This window comes from Melopsittacus undulatus, chromosome 5 (assembly GCF_012275295.1).
Source record: "Melopsittacus undulatus isolate bMelUnd1 chromosome 5, bMelUnd1.mat.Z, whole genome shotgun sequence".
Classification (NCBI taxonomy): Eukaryota; Metazoa; Chordata; class Aves; order Psittaciformes; family Psittaculidae; genus Melopsittacus; species Melopsittacus undulatus.
In genome coordinates, this window is record NC_047531.1 from 29,675,205 (window position 1) to 29,692,574 (window position 17,370).

Here is a 17,370-nt window from a genome sequence, read left to right on the forward strand (position 1 = left end):
TCATTACCAGAGCCTGATGAGGAGAGTCTGAGCCAGCACCCAGCAAGGAGGGGCCCAGTAAAAATGGTATTCCAGGGGTGGTAAAACACTGTACTGGAGGGTGCTGATGGATGCTGGATTTTTGTTAAGCTTCTTTGTGGGGGAGTGTGGAAGAGGATGTGGATGTGTTTTTGAGCTGTGCTGGTCTGGGAGGTACTGGGCAGCCACAGGTTTCAGGGCTGTTTCTGTATTAGGATGCTATGGTTGATACCATAAGAGCTGGCTGATAGCCCCACGTCCTTCCTTCACTGAACACTGACTGTGCACATACATGCCAGCCTTCTGCTGATACCATGTTGCTCCAGGTATGCTAGAAACAGCACATGCAAAGCCATTCAACTGCTTTATATTCATGACTGCACACCCAACTTAGCTATTTTAAAGTCACACAGTTCTCAAGGGACATTTTAAAGGATTTGAGGTCAGCCACTTTCAAGGAACTTGGCATAGTTAAAAGGAAAATGTCCTGGTGGTTGGGCCTCTGCTAGAATAATTGTGTAATTATGGGCAATAACAAAGCTTGACATGACTAATATATCTGCATAGGATGTGGGTAGTAACTGAACTATTTAACAGGAGCACTTTGAGAACCAAGCCAGCTGCCACTGAAATCCCTGTAAATCTAAACACATTTCACTTCTATCTGAAAATGTCCACCTCAGTTTCACTAATAAAGATGGTTTTACCTGTCCTAAGACCTGCATAAGACTCCATAGTCAAATATAAACAGTTTTTTTTTCTGTTCTGTCTTGGAAAGTTGTCTCATTAATAGAAGAACTCTGAGTGTAGTTAGGGAGTAGATGGGAGTGACCAGTTGATGAAGTCTGTCTGACCCAGTTTGCTAATGCGGGATGTTCCGTATGGTGTGTCCTTGGCAGTGGGACAACCAGAAGTGTCAAAAGTCTCTGCACTCTCCAGCCCCTCATCTAACTCCTGTGCCCACACTCACAGTGGTTGTTTGAGGAAGTTGAGAACTAAAAAGCCTGAGGTCAGGAGCTCTAAGCAGCTGTGAGCACTAGGTCTGGTCTTTTTCAGTGTCTCACAGATTTCCTTAGGCTACTAGGGAGCAATGGCTCCTGCTGCTCCACCCCCTGTGAGCCAGAAGAGCCCTCAGAGTTCACACTGGGCCCTCTGTCATCACACAGCTCCAGGGTGTGGGTGCCATTAACTAATTTCCCCCAATTATCCTTCACAGGAGGTTTTTCACTTTCTCCAGTTGTTCATATTGTCTATTCTGTAGAAACTTCCCTTCCTTTTTTTTTTGTTCTGCCAAAAAAATCCTCTTTTCATCTTGCTCCTACTGAATGCACTGCTATATTAACCCCTGCCCTTCTCTCAGAGCTGAAGAACTGAAGCATCTTCTACCATTTTAGACAACGCTGGAAAGAAGCAGTAAAAAGAACCTTCCCAGTGCGTCACTCTTAAAATGCACATAAGAAATTAAAACCAGATTGTAAATACCATTGCCACAATCAGTGTAACATAACCTGAAGTGTGGATTTCTGTAACATTCAGAATTATTTATACTTTTGTGGAGTTTTCTAGCAGGAAATCTACTGTTCCCATGTTTGGTTCAGGCTTTCTCCTTTCTCTCCTCTTTGTGCAGGGTGTACAAGCACAGGTCTGTCTGTGGTATGCCATGGCAATATAAGCTTGACTGGTAATAAAGCATTTCAGATTTGGTGACACCACACCTCCATAAGGTAATTACACCTTAATTTAAACACAAGCTACAGACACCTAAGTTCAGAAAAAAGAAACAGTTTCTTGAATAAATGATTCAGAAAAGAAACCTTTCCCAAAGTACCTCTGTTTACCCAGTTCTGTGTAACAATGGCATCCAGCACCATTCCAGGTCAGGTCTGATGTATGTGGCGTGTCTAATAATACCATTCTGAAATTGTTCACCTAAATGTCTTTTTGTTACAGCCTAGGTTGGGTAAAACTGGTTACAACAAACCTCTTTAAAATGCAACTTTTGGAATGTTTTGACCTTGAAATTTCTCAATTTGACAATACTGTTTTTTAAAAGTACCCTATTTCAGCCTGAATTAATTTAAATCTTATTCAAGTCACTCAAACTCTAACAAGGGCTAAATAAGGAATCATTTTAAGGTTTTCAAAATAATACATTCCTGTAGGCACCAGTTTCACAATTTTTGTTTTAAATAGTCTCAGTGTGTAAGAATTTCAAATTTATTTTCCTCCCAGCTCTATACACAAAACTAAATCTCTAAGAATCTGAGTGGTGGGAAAACATTGTCTCCTGGGCAAGAGAAAGTGGTTGCAAGTGGTTGGAAAACATTTATAAATCAAGGACTGAAAGATGAGATCTCTGAAAGTAGAATAGAATCATAGAATGGTTTGGCTAGGAAGAGACCTTAAGATCATCAAGTTCCAACGCCCCTGCCGTGGGCAGGGACACCTCCTGCTATTTCACTACTGATTCCTATGTATTCATGGAAATTGATACCTAGGTACCCTTGGCAGCTAAAGACATTCAGTCACTTGTGAGACCAACCACCCTGAGGCCCAGGCTAACAACTGTGCTTCTTAGACAGCAAAGCTGGGAAAAATACACTCCTCATTGAAAAAGAAAAATAACTGTAAGTTTCTTGAAGCATTTGATCAGCATGACGTCCTTCACATTGTGTTTTTGCATTAATTTACATAACTGGCACACACTGGATGGCTGATGTATGTACTGCATTTCTGACAGAGCACTGACGTCTGCTTTTCTAAATTAGTTTTCGACAATAAATCCTGAGGCTCCTTCACTGGAATTCTGAGACAACCCAAATGGGGTTTATTTAACCAACACCTCAGTGTACCTCAGCAGTGCACACACGAATGCAACAAAGCCAACGAGGCCATAGTCTCACTGTTACCCAATGCCTACCCCACACCCCCGGGTGTATTTTTATATTTAAAGTAGAAAGGAACTATAGGTGGATGCAGTCGGGCAGCGTGTGTAGCTATATGTATACGGGACAGAAGGCGGAGCCTGATGCCTCTACTCCACCGCGGAGGTAACGGTCACAGCTGCGCCGCCGGGCTGCGGCTCGCCCCACACCCGCGCCGCACACACTGCCCCGCGGCATTCTGGGACTTGTAGGCAGCGGCGGATGCGCACTCGGCGGGGGCTGCGGGGGGGACTACGAGTCCCAGCCGCGCCCGCGCTCGCCGGCTGCCGATAGGGGAGGAGGCGGGGGCCGGGGCCCGGCGCCTCCCGCCCCGTAGCCCTGCGCTCACCTTGGGCGGGGAGAGGAGGTGGTGTTCGGCTGCCTCGAGGGTTGAATCGCCCCTGGGCTGGAAGGAGGTAGCTCCTGGAGGTGAGCGGAGCGCGGTCGGGCTGGTGGAGGTGACCATGGCATGCGGGGCTCGTCTGCTCTTAAGGGATCTCTCCTCAGGGGTCGAGCTTCAACGTGAGGAGCGCCTGGTTGTGGTCCTGCTCTCCCGGTGCCTGCGGTCACCCGGGACTGGGGGCTGGCCTGGGGGACGGGGGGGTCTCTCACAGTGCTTTCTGCCTCTCACCGTGCCTTTCTGCTCCCTTCGCCCCTCTCTCCGCTGGCCCCTGTCTCCGTGCTGCCGGTCGGAGCTCCGTGGCCACAGAAGCGGTTTGGAAGGCGCTTGTGGTTGGTGCTCTCCTCGGCGCCTTGCAGGGCAGCCGGACTGGTCTGTGCCTCCTCCTTACCGCGCTCCTGGCAGCTCGGGAGCTGCTGGTCAGCAAACGGCCCCGTGCTGCCGGTAACTGTCACATACGGGCGAAACACCCTGTGACTTGTAATTAAAAAATGAAAAGGGAAGCTGGAGGAGGTTGAGAGACCAGTCATTTCCTTGTCTGGGCACTGCAGCCCTCTTACTAAAGCTACAGGCTGTCAGTTTAGCTCAGAGCGACTGTCCGAGAACTCTTGTAATAAACAAGAAATAGCTGCTTTGCACTTTGTTACTAGCTTAGACCCAAAGATCTTCAAAACCTTCCCAAAACCTTGACTGAACTATCTCCCCCTTCTCGCCGGTTTCCTGGCAAAGATTAAGATTGTGGCTTTCCCTGTGTCAGTGGTTTTCAGCTTCTGGGTTGCAAGCTGTGGGAACAATCTGAGTTACTTAAAAGGGATAAGTGAAAGCAACCAGGAAAAGCCAGCCAGAAACGTAAGTAGGCTTAAATCTGCTGTGCTGGTGCCCATACTGCTATTGCAAAACTTTCAATTAAATACTGAAATATGTTTGGAAGCTGTTTCCAGCTGCAGGATTCAGATAACCCAAGTGGCTGTTGCAGCAGTCACAGACAGGCCACAGATAGTGGGGGGGGGGGGGGGGGGGGGTAAGGGGACAAAAGTTAAAAATTAGTGCTGTTGCTTCTAATGACGATTTGCAGAATGTACGTTCGTCATTTTTCCAGTCTATGACAGTAACACAGTGGCACAGCATGGGTTTGGATGGGGATGACTGACAGTCTTTGCAAGGGTCTGGCCACTGGAATTCTTTTGGCTGAAGTTTTCATAAAGAAAGACTATATTTTTCAGACAGATTTTTCACATGCCTTCTGCTAAATGTGCAATAGAATGGGTTAACAGGTGTCTGGATTTGTATTACAGAATATTCATAAGTAAGATGCTACTTTACTAGCTGCTGTAGAAATGGAAAAAATAAGGTGATGGCAGTTTCAGAAGGAAGCATGAGTAGGTGACTTACCCCAAATTAATTCTATGGGGATCAGCTTTTGCACTGACCTTCCTCAAGTGGTAATAATCACACTTTTAAACACTCGGTTGATGGCAATCCCAAGCCTTCTCAAGATACATGGCAGGTGTTCCAGTTCTGCATTTAGCAGTATTCCTGAAGTATTTTATTGTCATGCAATGACATCTCGGAAATGGAGCAGAGAAAGAGTGTAGGGTGAGAATGGAGTTTCACCCATGCAAAGCTGCTTTTGGTAGCTGATGAAGCATATTCATTTGAGACAGCATTTATTCCCTTGCATAGAATTGAATAGACTTGAGAGCCTTAAACTCAGCAGTCTCATGCTAAAAGCTTCACAAGTGCTTAAAGGTATATTTGGTGGAGGCTGGTCAATATTGGGTTATAACCAGAATCACTTCTCAGTGAAGGAAAGCTCTAAGTCCAATAAGAAAAAAAACTCTGCTGCTACTTCCAGGCTTGGGTTCCGATCACTAAACCATATTTACTCTGCTTAAGTAACCTGTCCAGTGCTGATGTGAGGTTTTGATTGTACTGTCCAAACTCTGTAGGGTAACAGCTTCCTTAAAGGCTGACATATTTGCAATTTAAAAAAGGGAAGATGACTGAACATGGTGCTGGGTCAAAGGACCTAGGAGATGGTGAAGTCTTTAGCCTCTGCCACAAACCGAGCCCAGTTTTCTGAGCTGAGTACCTACTGAAGTGCTCTGTTGGGTTCAGCCATAAAATCTTAAGACTTGGAGCACTAAACATCCATCAAGTATTGCCTTATATTTGGAGTTGGAATTCTACTCCATTACTGTGGTTCAAATAGTATCTGTAGCCCACAATTCTTCATAGGTATAGTGGCTTGTCCCTAACAATGCAGTATTTTTAGAACTTAAATATTCCAAAACCATGTGGAATGTTGGTTATTATTTAACACAACACTAAAATTGTGCACTACTGAGGCACGGATCTAGCACATAGCTGCAACACTGTTGTTCTCTTGCTAATAACTTCAGAAAGAACTGAACATGCATTTATCTGCTTCGGCTCTTATAGTGGTGACAGTCCATTTTGTCTTAAACTACTATTTATTTAGACTATAGCTGTAGCCTCTAAAAATTACCAAGCTTTTTGTGCAGTCTGTGGGCTGTCTAAAAAAGCACAGGGTCCTTCATGCTCCTCTGCCTCTCTTGGTTTGGCTGGTCATCTGCTAAAGTCAAAACTTTTGGGGAGCTACAAATGAATTTATGACTCTCGAGCCTGCTGCTTTTTTATGTGTCTTGAGGAAATTTTACTCCTGGAGAAGACAAGCCCCACTCTGCATTTAAGGGAGGGAGGGAAGGTTGTGCCATGTTTTATCTGCATTAGCCCTGCTCTACACAGGCTGTCCTGGCCATGCTGGTTTGCTCAGCTTTGGTTTTGGTTATGCCAGCTGTTACTCAGCTAGTGGTAGTACTCAGTGTGGGAGTAGCATCTACGATTAATGTTGTAAACTGGACAGGATTGGGCTGCAACCACAAGTAATTAGGCCTACACTATGTCTGATTTAGTAGGCAGCTATTAAGGCTTAATATATCATTTTTCCCTAGTTCCCAGCTCGAATGCACAGTGACTGAAGCATTTACATTAGGGTAACTTTCCGAGCAACTTCTTAAAGGTATCCAGAGAGTTTCTCAAATCATTGTTCTACATGGTAGTGCCAGATCTTTAGCTGAATAATGGTAGGACAGCATTCAAGGTCAGGTTGGACAGGACTTTGAGCAACATGATCTATTGCAAGGTGTTCCTGCCTGTGGCAGGGGGTTTGAAACTGGATAAGCTTTAAGGTCCTTTTCAACCCAAACCATTCTGTGATGCAGTGACACTCTATCTGTGCAGGTACACTAAGTGTCAACTTGATGATTAAATCAGAGTACACAAAATTTGTAAGAAGAGCTTGTGTTACTTCAGCCATCCATTCTTCCCATGCTAATAGTAGCACAAAGGGAGAAAGCCAGGAAGGCTTCCATTCTTGTCTTCTGATTGTGCCATCTCCTCTCCAATATTGAAACAGGTTGCTTTAATTCACAACTCAAGGTTCAATAGCTTTCATGGGTTCCCTCATTTCTTCACAGTAGTCACTTTTTCTCTGAATAGCTTTACACAAGAGACTTAGTATCTCATGCATTTCCCCTTGATCCATCATTTACCTCCTTCTGAATCTGATGAACTGCTGACTGGTGTTTTTAATTCTCTTTCATTGCTGATACAGTTTTTCCATAAAGAACTGGTTTTCTAAAGCGTATATTTTTATGTCTTACCATTTAGTAGATCTGTAACTTTTGGCACAAGAAAACCATGCTGAAGTTAAAATCCTCAGGCTCAAATTAGCCTGTTGGTTTCCCAGTTAAGTTTAATGAATTAAGCACCATCCTTATCCTCATGTGATTCCTTCCCTAGATGTGTCAGCCAACAGAATGTTGTCCTGCTTTATTTTAGCATTTCTTGAGAGGATTTCTTAATATGCCTACAAGACCTGCTATTGCTGTATTGTATAGCTAGTTGTTATCTATAGCTTTTTACACTTTGAAGTACAAGCAACAGCGCAGTCCAGGTCTTACAGTTATTTCCCATGTGCCCAGGTAATGAGAAAGTTATTGACAGTCTGATGTCAAGTATTCCCGTGGTTATGAAGATATGGCTGTAAGTTTGTGCAGGCAGTTGTTGAATGTGGTTTGCAAGTCAGTTGTGCTGATGAAATTTAGATTTCATTAATGGTCATGAGAGTACATACATGAATAACTGACCTATGCAAGAGCTTGGATTACTAGTCTCAAAGACTTGCATTAACTGTTTCTTTTCTTTTGGGCAGTAGCAAGCTGGAAAGATTTCCATGTGACAAGCAATAGTGTGGTTGCCTTCTTGAAAGACTTTTTGAGTCTGTCTGTATTTTCACTGCCTGGGTGGAGTGTCTCTCTAGCCTTCACTGAAGAATTCCTATCAGTTTTGCACAGGCAGTGGATCAGGTTTTGCTGCTCTGCTTTAACTGCTGCCATTTTGTATGGTCAATTTTGTTTGCCGCCTTGTGTTGTGCACTGGCTTGGGTTCAGGGGGTGTGGTGTGTGTGTTTTGTTGGTTTTGGGGTTTGTTTGTTAGGGGTATTTTTAGCTAATTAACAGATTCTAATCTGTTGAAAACCTGAGATTCTGACACCTAGACTGGTCTACAGCTAAGATAAAATTGTTCAGTTTTAGTTATTTTATGGAAATCAGGTTCTGAGCCAGGGCTGGGACTTTTGAGAACTCCTTAGAAAACCTTTCATAAAAAAAGCAGGTGAGAGTTTTCCAGTCCAAATCAAAGACTGCAGTGTTTGTTGCTTGAAATATCCTTGTTGGAGTTCAGTCTAGTAGGCCTAAATCAATTAAGGATTGAGCTGATTAGACATTACAAAACTTCAGTCTTAGGCATCTGGTTTTAATGGAGCAGAATTCAGAACTCCATATACCATCCAGAGTAAAACTTGGATTGTTACTCAGAGGTGCCCACAGGGAACTGTCTGTTCTTGTTCTCACAGAGCTCTAAGCTCAGGCGTGTCTGAATAGTCATGTTAGGAACAAAACCACAGATCTTTCATAGATACAGGCTTCTGTGGTATCTTCTCCAAATACTTCTCTTAATACAAAAGACTTAGATTAAGTGTTGCTGCAGTCAACTTTACAGCATAACATCAAGTTCTTCCCCATAGAAATCTAGACCTGAGTTCATTTACCACTTCAGAGTGTTGGGATTGTGTTGCATCTCCTGCTTGCTAGGATAGTGTCATAGCTATACAGCTTTGCCATAGCATTGTTTTCTAAGCCCTCCCTATTTCTTTCAAGTTTACTGTTTCTTTATCTTCTGTCTGTTCAATTTGGGATTTTGCACACTATACTTTTTTTCTTGTTTTCAGTTCTGCATGATATATTTAACTGCAGGTAGATGAGCCTGGGAAGTTGTTTTATCATTCTTGTACTCTGCAGCATAGAATCTTCAATGTCAGTCCAAAGCATTTTCTGTATATTGTCCATATTATTTTATTGTTCTATTTGGGGTTTTGGAGTCATGTCTTTAGCTGTATGAAGATCAATCTTTTTACTTATGTAGTTAAGAACAGATGCAGTGCTGTCTCACATTAAAATGTGAGCTCTGTTGTCAGCCACAGAAGGAACGCAAAGCCATAATTTGAGTCTGTAAATAAAGCATGGAGTTGCTGTGAAACACTTATCAAACTTCTCCATATTGTTCGTTTTTCTTACTAGGAATTTTTAATATTTCAAGGAAATGCAGTATTGGACAGTGTTTGCTGCAGACTCATGGCCTTTATGTGTAACCTCAGCATCAAGACATTGAGGAAATCACAGGGCTGGAAATTACCTTCAGAACATGAAGCAACGCCTTTAAGTACATATGAGACAGGAAAACACTACCACTTGGATAACATAATCTTAACCAAGCACCAGTTGCGTAAGTGGGAATGGGATCTGTCACAAGTCATGTCAGACTCACATGTAGGACTTGGTTTGATACCTAGTGCATGAAAGGTAGAAACAGAAAACATGTTATAAAGTAGCTGCCAAGAATTAAATGTTTCTTCCAAATGCAGATCCTAACATGATAGGAAAATTGAACTTCTTTCTCCAAACTAGCAAGGAGACAGTTGCAGTTTGGATAAATAGTTATCATTAGTACTTAACTATAACTAGAGAGTGTGTGTCCTATGAAGTTATTTGTTGGCTTTGTCAGAAGCAACAGTTCTTCAGAAATTCCTTCAGGCACAGCAACAGCTGTAGCCTGCCCTGCAGAAGGGCAAATCCTGTCAGGCAGTGTTAGGAGGAAAGCCTCATGAGGGTCATAAAATAGAGGGTCATAAAACCATACAATGATTTGGGTTGAAAGGGACCTTAAACATTATCTAGTTTCACCCTCTCTTCCCATGGGCAGGAACACGTTCCACTAGACAAAGCTGCTCAAAGCATCCTTGGACACATTTCAAAACCTTGTATTGTTTTCAACAGTGAAACTGGAATATGATTTAATATAAACCCCCTCCTCTTGCCTTCCCTCACCCCAGTCGTTTCTTCCTGTGACCCCACTGTGTTTTGCTGTCCTTTGGCTTCCCCTGTGACTTGAGGAGTCTGCACTGTAAATGTAATGACTGAAATGATTCTGGTTATAACAACCTTCTGCTTTTTGTTTTGTTTAATTTTAGTTTGATACAGCACTTGAGAGGCTAGTGATATGCATAAACAGGGTTGATGAAGTAGATAGAGGGTGTCATGAAATCAGTGGTTTAGGATCACTCAAAGAATGACCATCAAAAGTATTAGAAAAACATTTTTAATATGATGTATAGAGGCAAAACTCAACAGAATTGGATGGCAAGGTCTATTACATGGATGAAGCATACAGAGGAAAATCAAAGTAAAATCCAGCTAAAGATGACTGATACAGGGACTGAAGGCACAAAGGGTGAGGGAGACTCTTCAGTTCAGAGTAGACCCCTTGCTTTCTGAACTCCCAAAGGAGCCTGAGTGCAGCTGCATCTAGTCTTAGTCTCAGACTTGATCAACAGTATATATCCAAAGGGTTGCAAGTGTACCAATTCACCACAGGGGGAATTTTTACACAGCTTTCATTTAGCAGCAGTTTGCAGTTTTAAGGTGGATGTTATAAAGTGAGTCAAAGGAATTTACTACAGTTGCTGTGGCAGTCTATACACACATATGCACACAGATACAGACATACAGAATCATAAAGGTACGTGTCAAAAATTCCCCTCAAGTTGGTGAAATATTCACAGCTTTTCTCAACATTCCCAGCATTTCTCAACAGGTTAGGGTTAAGTCTTGGGCAGTGGGGAGGGCCCTTCAGCCCAAGTTCCATCTTTCAGTGACAGTCCTCCAATTATGGCAAACATGAGTATTTATGAACTCTGAGGTATTTGTGAAGACTGAGATGGAGAAGCTGATCACTGCCCACTGTGGTCCAGGAGACCTAAAAGGACCACTGTTTGTAGGGTCACAATATGATTGGCTTTAGTCATTAGTAAATTTCCACTCTGGCCCCAGTCCAGGTAGGGAATTACTAGAAAGTCTTCAACATGTCAGTGACAGTGGCACCATTCCAGTCAGGCTTCAATCAAGGGGAGGAATGTTCTGAGGCTGCCAGGGGATGACTGATTATCCCTATGCTTGCTTACTACCTTAGCCAGGTGATAGGAGTCCCTGGTATGACTGGGGCCTCCTTCCTTACCCACGTAAGAGTTCCTGGTATGGTCAAGGGACGCATCACCATCCAGTTCATTACACAAAGGCCAGGGCCTGACAGGAATTCCTTAGATGGTGAAGCAGCTCTGAGGATGAGGGGGAGGATACACCACCACAAGGCAGAGGACTATTTTGGTGGCTTCTCTGATGAAGGAAGTGTATCAGGTAACTTCTCCCTCCTGCACAGCAATTTATTGATGTCCACTTGTTCCACTTTGCCAGAAAAGATGAACCAGCTGCTGGAGGCCATTGGTGCATTGAGCTCACATGAACTATAAATTACTCTGAGTTAGCTTGGTGTGTATGTATGATCTTGATTTATGTTCTCTCCTCTGATCATCAACTAGAGCTTTACAATGAAGACAATAGAGTACCTCTGGAAAAATGAAGCTAGCTAAATGATTATCTGTCTCTGAGGGTGTGTACATCCTTATCAGTTGACTTAAGCATGACAAAGAGGTCATCAGCCATGATACCATTCTGATCAACTTATCTGATTCCACTATCACTAGCTACTGCTTTGGATTTCAGAAGGGAATGGCGGATTCAGACCCAGGGTCACCGAAACCACAAAAAGCAGGCATAAATATGATCCAATTTCCATGGGTTCATGATCACCAGTGTGTTTGCACTGGATACAGAAGCCGTCTCTTATCTATACCCAAGAAGGAAGGAGACCAGTGTTCTGCTGCTTTAAGTGCTCTAGATGTTTGTCTTCTGTGGAATTGATTAAACAGCTCAATCATCATAACAGATTCCCAAAATATTCTCTTGTTGAAAACAAACATAAGATTGCTGGATGGTAAGAGATACCATTAAAATACTAGTGAATTCATTAACCCGTTAAGTAAATCTTTACAGGCTAGATATTTTTTTGGCAAATAACATGAAATATAAAATACCCCTTATCAGTTGATGTTGTTTTGGTTTTTTTTTTTTTTAATAGGTCTGATTTGTTACTATTTTCTGAGAATAGGATTTCCGTGCCTCACATGTTGTTATTACGTTCTTTTCTATGGCTAAGTTACTTAGAGGAAAGCATATACTGAATTCAACAGCCTGAGGAAGTCAAGGCTGATGCTGCTGCTCTGTATAAAGTCATAGAATGGTTTGGGTTGGAAAGGACCTTAAGGTCATCCAGTTCCAACCCCCCTGCCATGGGCAGGGACACCTCACACTAAACCATTTCACCCAAGGCTCTGTCCAACCTGGCCTTGGAACACCGCCAGGGATGGAGCATTCACAACTTCTGTGGACAACCCATTCCAGTACCTCACCACCCTCACAGGGAAGAACTTCCTCATATCTAGCCTGAGCTTTCCCTGTTTAAGTTTAAACCTGTTACCCCTTGTCCTATCACTACAGTCCCTAATGAATAGTCTCTCCCCAGCATCCCTACAGGCCCCCTTCAGATACTGGAAGGCTGCTATGAGGTCTCCACGCAGCCTTCTCTTCTGCAGGCTGAACAGCCCCAACTTTCTCAGCCTGTCTTCATACGGGAGGTGCTCCAGTCCCCTGATCATCCTCGTGGCCCTCCTCTGGACTTGTTCCAACAGTTCCATGTCCTTTTTATGTTGAGAACACCAGAACTGCACACAATACTCCAAGTGAGGTCTCATGAAAGCAGATTAAAGGGGCAGGATCACCTCCTTTGATCTGCTGGTCACACTTACTCTAATGCAGCAGTGAGAGTATGTATAGGTAGAGGTAGACACACACATGTATGTACAAGGAAGACCTCTCTCTGAGCTCACCAGTTGGGCTCAGACATTATGTATCCAGTCTCTCGCTTCTTTGTTTCAGTTTCCCCAGTTGCTGGCTGCTCGGCCTATGAGCCTGCAAGGCCATAGCTCCACTCCAGTTGCTGGTACAGACCATCACATGTACACACCTGGCTGGCTGGGATTTCCCAGGTGCCAATAGCTGCCTCCCCCTGCTCATAGATACACAGATGCTCTCACACCCAGAGCTGTCAGGGACCCTATGGTCCCATAGGTGACCTTTCTGTGCTGGTTTGGACTGCTGGAGATGAGCCTTTGATGGGATCATGGCTCCTATGGTAGACCTGGGAATTGCCCAGCAGTATGTTATCCAGGCTCTCTGCCCTGCCATTGTCCCTCTAAGTAACCCAGTGGGTGTGCAGTGGAGCTTTTATCAGACGACTCCCACAGTTTATGTAGCCATCTCATCTTTCTGTGTGGAGCGAAGTGGGAATATTGCCTGTCTAGTAGCTGTATCAGAATTTAAGGTCCTGATTTTTTAAATATTTTTTTTCCCTAAAGATTCACTCCTGGAATGCAGTTCTTAGCTTAGGACCTACACAAGGAAAATTCTATTTGCTTCACAAATCATTTCTCCATTTGTGAAACTACATGAAGACTACAAGTCTAAATAATCTATTCATTAGTGGATTTAGTGGGAGGAGAAATGAGGATGATAAGGACAGTGCAGGAAAACTAAGAGAACACATTCCTTCTGACCCCACCCAGTCATTTTACATCTTTGTGTTTGTTAAAAAAAAGAAAAAAATCGATTCTGACTTGGTCAAATTTTATATAAATTACTCAGTGCGATAAGTAGCAGAGCATAGGGTACTGGGAAATGAGGCCAGAGAGGAGAGAAAGAACTGAGAGAACACACGGTTCCTAAAATTGCCTCAGTTTTTGTGTCTCACCTCTAAGGACAGTGGGAGCAGACCTTGCCCTGGCTTTGCTTTTCAGTGTATGTTTGGCAGAACATACTTTACATAGAGGAGCAGTTTTTCTACCAGCCCTTTGGGTGCTGGCAGTCACTCTTATTTGGAAGCTTAAAGAAACCATATACTTCATAGATTTTGCAGTTCATGGTCAGACTTGGAATTCCCCAGCACAGATGTAGTTTTCTATTATATTGCTGTACTAGTACTGTCCACCCATGCTTTTCCACTACTTAAAGCAACAAAGCCGTTCCATGCTTAGTTACCAGAAGAAGGGTTTTCTGCTTCTTTAAAACAGGCAAGTCAATGGATTTGCTACTGACTCTCCCTGTTACATTACGTAGTTCAGATACATTCAGGTTAGATATACAAGGTTAGGAGCAATAGTGCCCCATTTTGTAATGAGAAGCCTATTAAAGCTGTAAGAGTCAGACACGATTCTTCTTAATCTCTCCAGCTTTTTTTTCTTTCTTCCCCATAGTCATTTTTGAATCGAAGGAATAGCAGCCAAATCATGGTCCTTATAAATTTTATGGCTGCATTCTAATTCATGTGGACTGGATCAAACTTTATTGTCCTCCGCAAGAACTAGTGTAGATAGCTTGACAGCCCTCCTTTATTATCTGAGGTTGGGAAGAGAAAGTGCTTTATAATTAGTGATAGTGTTATGAATTGGTGTTTGCTTCACTTTTTTTTTTTAACACCTTCAATTTGATAATAGCTAAGACAGGGCCGTATCAGTCAGATAAGAGTTGGTGATTCTTTAAGTCTTTTGCATACAACTTTAAACTACTTCAGCTCAACTCTTATCTGGCTGATAAGGTTAATAGCAGTATTTCTCACAGCTTTTTCTTTTTTTTTCTTGCCATGAAGTTCAAAGGTTGTCCGAGAGCAATATTCCACTATTAAGACTCAGATGCCCAGAGACTGCCTTTTCCTTTTTGGATAAAAGTCTGGGAGTTTTCAGAAATCATAGTGGTAAGCTTTTTTTTCATGAAAATTACTGTACCTGCTTTTGCTCTTCTTCAAGCATACTGGGAGTGAAGGGCAAGGCTGAATTTCCAAGCCTTGGATATCTTTGTTGGGAGTTTGTGACACTGCTATTCAGCAAACACTTAGAGGGACACTTCAACCAGTCACAAAATGTGGCTATTCTTCTACTCTATGAACAGTGTGTATGATCCATTGTTAACACAAGCATCTCAATCCTTGCTCTGTGTGTGCTTTTGCAAAAGAGACGGATGATATTAAAGACTTTAATTTTTATTGTATTATCTACAGCTTAATATTCAGAATGATCCTCAGTTCAGGTTATGAATATCTCCCAGGAGAGAAAGTCCACAGCATCTGTGGGCAACCTGTTCCACTGTTTGATCATGCTTGCATATTTTTATTCCGTATGTTTCAACAGAATTTCTTGTGTTTCACTTTGTGCCTGTTGCTTATTTGCTCCTACAGCATCAGATACAGTCTGTAGATATCTATTGATACAGTCTTCCAGGATGCCCATGTCTTTCTTGCACTGGGTAGCTAAGAACTGAACCCAGCACTCCATCTGTGACTTACCAGTTCTGAGGAGAGAGGAAGAATCAACTCCCCAACCTGCTGGCTATGCTCTGTGTAATGCAGCCAAGGATGCTGCTGGCCTTGTTTGCCAGAAGGACACATTGCTGGTTTATGTTCAGCTTTTTTGCCAACCAGGACTCACAGATCTTTTTCTGCACAGCCACTTTCCGTATGATTGAATTCCCAGCATTTACTGTTGCATGGGGCTATTTCTTAGTGCAGGAGTTTGTGCTTCCTTGTGTTGAACTTCATGAGGCTCATGTCTGCTTATATCTCCAACTTGTCAAGTTGCTTCTGAATGACAGCTTAACCATCTGGTGCATCAACAAAAGCCTTACAAAGCCTTGAAAAAATACAAAATAAAGAATATAATTGATGTTTCCTTTCCCACCAAACCCATCGTCTTATCATAAAAGGCTATCAAGTCGATGAGGCGTCAGTTCGTCAAGTCAATAGATTTTTTCCTTCATAAATCCATGCTGACTCCTCTCAATCTTCTTTTTGTCCTTAACTTGCTTGAAAATAATTTCCAGGGTTCTTCAGCACCATATCCTATGGGATTCCCCTAAGCAGGTCCATGAGCAGGCCAGTCTGCTCTCCTGAAGTGGGGTTGTAAGATTGCTATATATCTTGTTTCTCTTAGGATCCTGAACTCTACCATCTCTTGGTTGCTGCAGCCAAGACTGCTCCCAGACTTTGTAATTCCCACCAGTTCTTCCTTGTTTATAAGTATCAGGTCCAGCAGAGCATGTCTCCTTGTCAGATCTCCATCACCTGTAGCCGGAAGCTCTTGTCACTGCACCTCAGAAGGCTCCTGGATTGCTTGTGCCCTGCTGTTTTGCCCCTCAGCAGGTACTGGGGTGGTTCAAGTTTCAGTTTCAGTGAGGAGAGGTTAATACATTAGAATTTGTGGGTACCTCACTGCCTGTGACAGAGCAAGATGTGAAGTAGGAAGTGGTATTTGTGGGACAAATGTGGAACTAAAGTGGTCAAACATACATCTTCATGTCAATGGCATTGCTATAAAGCCAGAGGGCTGCTCAGATGGGAATCAGAATCTGCAGGTAGGGTGAAAAATTGTGATGCTGAGATTTACAATTTGCTAAACAATAACATGAGAAAACAGTTCACAAAATACCATTTGGGCTTCTCAGTGAATTGAAACTACAGAAAGATGAAAAAGAAGCTTCAGATGTGTTTGAGGAGTACAAAAGTAAAAAGCTCTGATGGTACCCTTAGTATGATACTGTGCTTACAAATTGTAGAGACTTTATTTCACATGATAAAGGTGAAGTAAATCTTGGATTTTGTGTAAATAAAAACTGTAATTTCGATAAAAATATCCTTTAGTCACTAACTGTATCGGGAAAATGTTGCTTACAAAAGAGTGAGAACTGAAGAGCTATGTCTGTCCCAGGAGTCAGAGAACATGAGCCCTGAGTGGAAGATTCCGGCACCACATTTAGGTAGCAGTATTGGTATTTGCTGTTGAGCAGACTGTATTTGCTGAATCAGAATATTGAACCAATCGTGCTCAGCTTTGTCTGTGTGTTTTGGTAGCAGTTTGCATGCTGACCCTTTTCTAAGAAAGTATTTATGTACAGCTAAAAACTAAACACCTCAGGGTTAGCTCCTTTGGTTGAAGGCAAACACATGCTTAAGTAACTTGCTGGACTTGAGCCCAAGGGCCTTGTTCACAGTTATGGCTCTGTTGCCCATTGCACTCACGTTCTGTCATCAGATGTAGTGCTAGCCAGCAGCTCTGCTAAGCGATGTAGCAGGCCTGTCATTTTGCTCATTATTTTGAGTTATGTTTCTTGCTCCATGTTTCTAGAAGCAGCCAACATGGGGCAAAGGAATTAACAGAGTATCTCCTAAACATGTTAAGATGTTTATGGCGCTGAATCACACAGACTAATAGATGCTTACAAACCTTCTGGCTAGTTTTAAAATGGTGTACATCTGCTGACTCCTGTTTTAGTGGGTGCAGGACTGAGAATTAACAGCAAGTGGTGTATCCATTGAAAGAGTAACTTTCTGAAAGTAGTGACTTGTGCATTCTTGGAAACAGAAGCCTCTGAAACAGAAGAAAGCAGG

The 17,370-nt window shown here is 42.8% G+C and overlaps 1 protein-coding gene across 2 annotated transcripts in view; it reads left to right on the top strand.

Annotated features, from left to right (window-relative positions):
* The first annotated feature begins 3,253 nt into the window (after window positions 1–3,253).
* SLC26A5 (solute carrier family 26 member 5) overlaps window positions 3,254–17,370 on the top strand; it is a 36,784-nt gene continuing 22,667 nt past the window's right edge. Inside the window, exon 1 of one of the 2 annotated variants that reach the window (XM_005148399.4) lies at window positions 3,254–3,371. The gene's annotated coding sequence lies outside the window, so the exon portion shown is untranslated. Of the gene's footprint in view, window positions 3,372–14,666; window positions 14,686–17,370 lie in introns of those variants that run through there. The other variant, XM_031048324.2, reaches the window with a different exon arrangement.